Genomic DNA, 7527 nt, shown 5'->3' with positions numbered 1-7527 from the left:
TACTCAAAATTTACCAACATGAGAATGCCAATAGTATTTTCTCAACTAAATGAGCCCTATTTTAGTTATCATACTTAAGTTTCTCCACATATAAGCAAACTTTATTTGTGGTCTCCTGGTAGTTTTGCAGACAGGATTTTCTAGGTTAAGTGATTCTTGGTGCTAAGCTAAAATAAGCTAAGTGGCTACCAACATGACAACATCAACTGTGTTTTCTCAAGTAAGTCTCACAGATATGCGTTTAATTTTAGGTTTTTGTATAAATAAACAAACAGTAGCTTAATATGTTGCCTTTAGATGCTGGTAGGTTTTGTTTATTCCTGTTTACACACACTGTAACAATGTCAGTGGTATTTTATCAACAAGCTCTTGTGCTGTTTTGTGCAAATAAACAAACAGCAGCTACATATGTGTTTTGTTTTGTTTTTTTTTGATGCGAAGAGCTAAACTAAGCAAAGAGGTTACATGTTCAAAATTTGCTAACCAAACAGAGCCAGGCTAGCTGATTTTATGCACTGACCTAATGTGAGCTAAGTGGTTGCTTACTCAAAGTTTACGAACATGACAATGGAAGTGCTATTATGTCTGTTAGGTTTTTGTTAAGTTTTGGTGAAAAGAAACAAACTTGTATGGTCTCTAGATGGTGCCGGGTAGCATTTGTTTTAAATTCAAAGTTTAAACAGGACCACAGTTTACGCTGATTCTTTGTGGAAGTGACAATAAACTAAGTGGCTGGCATCTTGACATTAGTCAGCATGATAATTCCAGTTTTATCTTAGCTAATTCTCTGCAAGAAACAAGTGCATTTCCCCTAAAATACTCAATGAAAATAGATTCAGCTAAATACAAATTTGAATAATTAATCCGACAAGCTGATTTAACTTATGAGGCATTAGTTTTATATTAGTTTAATGGGAAATTTAGTAGTCTACTATAACAGCTACATGCAGCCTGACAGGGAGAGTTAGAGGCCACAGACCATAATGTATTATAACCACATTATCACTGGTCTGTTATCAGGTGGCTTTGAGGGGTTTGGGGTCACCCCACAGCATTCCTGATAAACATCCTGTCAATCTATAACCCTGCACATCTGCCACACACACCTTCCTCTCTCATCTGTCAGCTTTTTACACATGAGTACATCCACCCCACCAGGCAGCCCTCACTGTGTGAAACGGCTCAGTCCAGCCATAAACTACAGCCCACGTCAGCAGACAGTCTGGCCCTGAAGTGGAAAATTTAGTCTTTTCCTTAATTCAGGCAGATAATTTTTATCAATCATGCCTCTCTTACCACATCATCCCCTCTGTTTCACTCCCTTTTGGGTAATGTCAGTAAAGTTTGCTTACAAAGCAATTACACGATCAGAGTTGCGCCATGTAATCATATCTTTTTTGCTTCTTATACAGAGAAAAAACAAGGCTTCTGCTGTGGGTATTTATAGAGCAACCAGACACCCAGCGTGCTGCCATAAGAGCAGAACCTTTAAACAAAAGGGGAATCATAAACATGAACACGACAGGAACAAGGAGAAACGGTGAATAACACAAAGAAAACACAATCATGCAGTCTTTTTATTAACTTGTGGTGACTAGATTTAGAAACTATGTCTGGTTTGGTATCTCCTGCCCACGTGGACAGACATGAGGTAGAGAGACTGGGACTGCAGCCCAGTCCCTGTGCTCTCACCACAGCAGTCACTGGCATCTCTGAGAAAACAGCTATAAAACAGAAAATATCCCCAACACAGATGCTGACATTCCTCACCACCACCATCAACCCCCCTTGGAAAAACGGGCCTGTTCTCCTCTCTGCCATACCACTGATGCATGTGTGTCTGCAAGTTTCCTTAATTCAGCAAGGATGGGTTTTAGTAAGGAAAAAATGCAAAGGTTTCTGTTTCGCCTCGCTCTCCCAGTAAGGCTGTACAACTGAAAGCAATCATCAGCCCTAAACACATCAAGCTGGGCAGACTCAGAAAGATTTTGAAGGCTTATATAACTGACTTTAAGGGCTTTGACTTCTGGGTACATTTTCATCCACCATTGTGCGATAATGCCTGTTTATTTTTCAGGCAGCCTGTTTCACCTCATTCATGCGAGAGTCCGGAGGAAAAACTATTTATCATTTTATTAGCAGGGGAAGTCAGTCGAAGAAATTTGGCATTTACTCAGCTTGTAAATAAGGAATGTAGATAACATTAGATTATATACTGGGACTTTCAGTTACATAATGTCGAGAGGTGGTAGCCGAAAAGCAAACAGCTGCTTATTTCTCTAATCTTGTGTTGTTTCTGCCTCTGTTCAATTCCTGCTCCTCCTAGATGGGATTTCAAGTTCCCTCTAACCTTGGCCTGGCCACAGAAGCAGCCTCTGTTCGATTCACCGGTCATGTGATATACTGTGACCTCTCACATCTGAGCTAAGTCCTACCCATGACTCACCCAGACCCCTTGTCTTGCCTGGTTTATCAGCCGTAGTAGAGGATAACATCAGGGACTCTGAGACCCCCCATGAAAGTCACCGCTGAGGTCACTGCTTAGGTCTCATGCCCACTTGACCAGAAAATCTATCAGGATTTATCATCTGAGGTTGCCTTTGTTCAGCGTGTGATGTAACTCGTCTTACTTTGAACCTTATGGTGAGCTCACCTGAAGGACATCAGCCAACACATATGAACACCGCTCAGGCTTCTGGTTTTCCTTAAGATAAGACGAGATGAACTTCATTGATCCCATGACAAGAAACCAAACAGAACCCGATCATACCGAGAGTTCGGATGGACAGAGAGGTTTACAAAACATGTTCGAGAAATTCCTGTGGGCTTTTTGATTCTTCTTTTTCCACTGTGAAAGCTTGTCACCGTAGGAATCCGTTTTAACCGAATGAATTCAAGCTGCTTTTCTGTCTGCGAGGAAACTACTAACTTTTAACAGCAGCCTTTCAAGCCTGCAGGGGGCCAAGGGTTTGATGCCCAGGAGATAGGTTTTAGGTAGGGCATTGTTTGAAGTGCAGCCTTGGTTTTGTACATTTGGCATTTTGTTTATCGACTTATCACTGCCTTCATGCTGACAAACGCTTATCTGAACTGCTGAGGTCAAGAATTAAAAGTGCACAGCGAGGTGAATTGAGAAATTTCTCTTGTGAATGCAATTGGAAGTGTTAAAGTAAGTACGTATTCATTAAAGGCTCAGTTTACTGTTATCTCCTCCGTGTAATCAGTACATTTAGTTGTAGTTTTAGAAATAGATTTTAATTTGGTACCTTTGAAGAGGTCAAGAAACAATAAGCTATTCATACATCTGCATTTTAACTCAACAGTTTTACATTTTCTGGTTGATTTTCTCTCTAAAATCTCTCAACTGTGTCATCTTTATACACATTTAAAAAATACAAAAAACATTAATATATTTTCCTGATTTGCATTCAGTTACTATCATAATCTTAAGGGTAATAACCTTTTCAGCAACAGCAAGAGCCTCTCAGGCTCATTTAGAAAAGCAGGTGGAGCTGTAGAGGAAAAGCTGCAGGCAAAATTCAGAAACAAGAAGTCACAACAATTAAATTAGTATCTAATATTATAGTACATTCTCTGCTGAGACACTTGTGAATAGGCAGCAAAGATAAGACAGTGAAGCACAATGCTCTTTGTAATAGAAAGATCTAAAGTATTTAGTCTCCATTAGTTAAACTAAATATGATTCCATACATATATATACATCTTTTATCTATATATCTATCTATAGATAGATAGATAGATATAAACGTACTTATGCAACAACTCTATGAATATTCCATATCTATCTTTAGATAGATAGATATGGAATATTCGTAGAGTTGTTGCATACAGCTGTTACAGATAAGTTTTTGTATCTTAAGTATCAAGCATTTTCATCTCAAAGTTGGGGTGTTCATATGAAAAGAGGAGCCTGCTGACGTAAAATCAAAACCAGAAGGCGAAGAGCGCACAATTATTGTCTCAGATGCTGAAGCTTCCCAGCATCACATTTGCAGTTTTAACCACCACTAAACCATGACAACTTTGACAAAAAGAATAAGACAGTTTTACAATGTGGCAATCAGATGTACTGCAGCTCTAAAAAGCAAGTCGCATTTAACACATTGTCATCTATTTAAAGGCAAATTGCAATAATTTTTCTCGGTTCAGCAGCTGGCTCCCATCGCTCTTGTGGGTCAGAGAGGCTTGAGTGTTCCTCAGCAGCGTGGAGCCTCTCCAAACGTGACACGCAACCCGTATGTCAACACATCACAGATGCATAGAGAGTTGTCCTCAGAGAGGGAATGCAATCTGTGGTATGCACTCTTTACATTGCATCTTCCACACAAGTCTTCAAAACACAAGGGCCGAATGGCTAATGAATGAGCTAATGTAAACCAAACTGCCCACAGATAGGCCTTCCCTCGGGCCTTCTGCATCTCTTGCAGTCTTCCTCCTCATCTCCTCTTCCTTTACTTTCATCCACCCCTGTTTTCTGTCCTGTGCTTCATTTCTAATCTCACATCTCTGCACTCTTCCCTTTGTTCCAATCTACTCCTCTTCCCCTGTAAAACCTCCCTGCTGGCTCCATTTGTTCTTTCACCCACCCACGTCCTGGTGCCCCCTCAGTGAGCTGGAGTATCCCCCTCAGTGTTAACAGCTACTTCACCGGCTCCATGTGAGCCTGTGGAATTTCCTCTACAGTTTGCCCGGCAGGTCCGTTATCCTCCTGTAGTACTCCGTATGGACACGTGTTGCCTGTGTGTACATCTTACAAAGATCAGGGCAGTGATAATGTGGAAGCTGGGACACTTGTAAAGGCAGGAGAAGGTCTGAGGGGCGACGGATGATGTAGATGGATGGAAATGGAGACAGAAAACCCTCATCTATGGTATGCTGGGGCCGCATGACTAACTTTTATTGGGAGTTCTGGTTGACCTCTTAACACCCACTGAGCTGTGCACACACTCACACACAAACAAACACGGGGGCAAAATAACACTGGAGCTGGAAAGCTATAAACACAAGTATTCATTCAGTAAAGCAAACAAATAGAAAAACATACTAACATGCCAAGCTTGGGAGATGATTTAATGTAATTTCCTCTCTTTTTTAATGACCGAGCTCAAGACCGAATCCACTTTTAGCACTACCTTTTATTGGTGTTGAGTTGCAGAGACGTGTGCTAAAAATGCTTCTGCCGTCATCCAGAATATCTGGTTTTTAACAGGCTCTCTGACAAATGCAGCCATATATGAGGAAATAGATTTAAATATGCCACAGAACAGCAGCACAGATCTAAACTGACGTGAAATCAGGAGTCACATGGTTAACATCATGTATACAAATAATGTATTATGTAAAAATATAAATGTATGTAAAGCCCACAAACAAACAACGACAAGGACATTCAGCCAGCTGACAGATTTTTACTTCGCCTCCTGTTAAAGCTAAATCAATTTATCTCTGCTGAGCCCTTGAATCTGCCTATTTTATCTCCAACAAGGACATGACAACCCAAATTATCTGGAGAATAAAACACTGTCACTGATGATATTGTGCCACTGCGGCTCATTTCAATAAGACTAGATGAGCTCAGATGGAAATAAAGAGCTGATTTCGCTCATTCGGAGACAGCATTGGATTTTATTTATCAAATCTTTGGCTGCCAGAGTTCCTGCTGCGAGACAAATGACACAAGCTGAAAAGTTTCCAAGCTCGTCTGTGTCAGAAAAGTTTAATCTTTCATGCGCAAGAACCAAAATTATCTCGGAGGATGCTTGCAGGATGAAGAATCCCCACAAAGGCAGTGTTGATCCTCTCACCATGGTGAGATTCGCAGAGATGTGCCTCCCCCAGACACATAAAATAAACACAGTTATAACTGACATTCCACTTTAAGAAAAGAGAGTGACCCAGGTCAGATCAGTGTTTGGGCATTGCTACCATTCCACGCGTACTCCCAACGGAGTCGGTGTCAGTTTAAAGTGTATGGATGTGTACGTATGTATCCATCTGTGCATGCCAGGTGTATCTGTTTGTGAACTCGATACATGTGTGTCTTAGGAAATATGCCATTTGAGTCTGAAAATAAACCACAGGAACAGCAAACAAGACAGGCAGTCCGTCCATGTGCTGTTGTATTGGAGAGGAGGAGTTTAGGGGCAAAGAAAATGTACTTTTCCCTCTGTTTTTCTGGCTGCAGTGGGAACAGAACTCTCTGACTTCTCTGTGAACTATCCAGCAGCACCTTCAGTGTGGGTGCAATGAGGACACAACACCCATAGTTTGGTTTGGAGGAACTCAGTCCCGGAAAGGAAGCCTGTCCTCTGGGGAGTCACCCTTGGGAGTCGAGGATCTGGAGGTCACTCAAGACAAGCTTGTTAAATTCAACACCCACCAGTGGAGAATTATGTGGAGGAATGAGCAGAATCTAAAAGCAAACAGGCATTTTGCAAGAATGTTTAAACATTTCTTTCTTTGAAGTCATCAATCACATGCAATAGAAAAATAAAGTTGTCGGTGCTAACTGCAGTACAGTAAATCACTGCTCCGGCTGGGGTGACAGCTCATCTCTGACAGCTTTAATCATCCAAAATAGAAAAACAAGAATGTGCTCAGGGAGCTCTACACTAACACTAGCACATTCACCATCTTAGTTTAGTGTGTTATGGATGGAAACATCAGCGAACCACCTTTACACACAGTAAAAGTAGAGCTAAACTGATGGAAATGCCATTAGTTTTCTAGGTATTTTTTCATGAATCAATGATTTAACCCGATGGAGGTGCTAGAGGAAAAGATCACGGAGCTACAGGGATTAATTCTCAGGGGACCTTTAATATCTGGCAAATTGAGTGAAAGTCCAACCTCGAATTAGTTGAAATAGTCCAGTCTGGACCAATTAAGATGGATCAATGCACATTGCAATTTTAGAGACACAAATACAACCTGATCATGGCTTGTTTACATGCTGCCACCTAGTGGTAACCTACATGTGTACCACAGCTGTGAAACAGCCCCAGGAGCCCTTAAAGACAATCGTTTTGAATGTAATGTCGATCATACTAAACCTGAAGGTATATAGTCATAGAAAGAACCAGACTAAAGATGATATTGGTTAATTTTTTTTTTAAACTTATAGCCAAGACATCTTTTTTTTTATTATTATTTATCTCTTATAACTTCACCAACCATAATTCTTTTACAAGCACAAGGATTACTTAGAGGAAAATGTAGATCATTTTTGGTTTTAAGGCTGTATTCTTCATAATTTAACATAATGAGTAACTTCAATCTAACTACTAACGAATCATTTTTTGAGTTTTGTCCCATTTTCCTAATCTAATCTTGCCTTTTTTTGTTGTTTTTGTTTAGTCTCGATATGAAAATACTCAAAAAGCAGCTATGAAAAACAGTACTACAGCTTTCATTCGTGGCATTGCATATGATGAGCCAAAATCCATGAAATCGTTTTGTTTGGGAGAAAACAAACGTTCAAACAATAAAACAGCATCGGCACATGCA

The sequence above is a fragment of the Acanthochromis polyacanthus genome, chromosome 8 (assembly GCF_021347895.1).
Source record: "Acanthochromis polyacanthus isolate Apoly-LR-REF ecotype Palm Island chromosome 8, KAUST_Apoly_ChrSc, whole genome shotgun sequence".
NCBI lineage: Eukaryota > Metazoa > Chordata > Actinopteri > Pomacentridae > Acanthochromis > Acanthochromis polyacanthus.
This window is presented reverse-complemented; position numbering follows the sequence as displayed.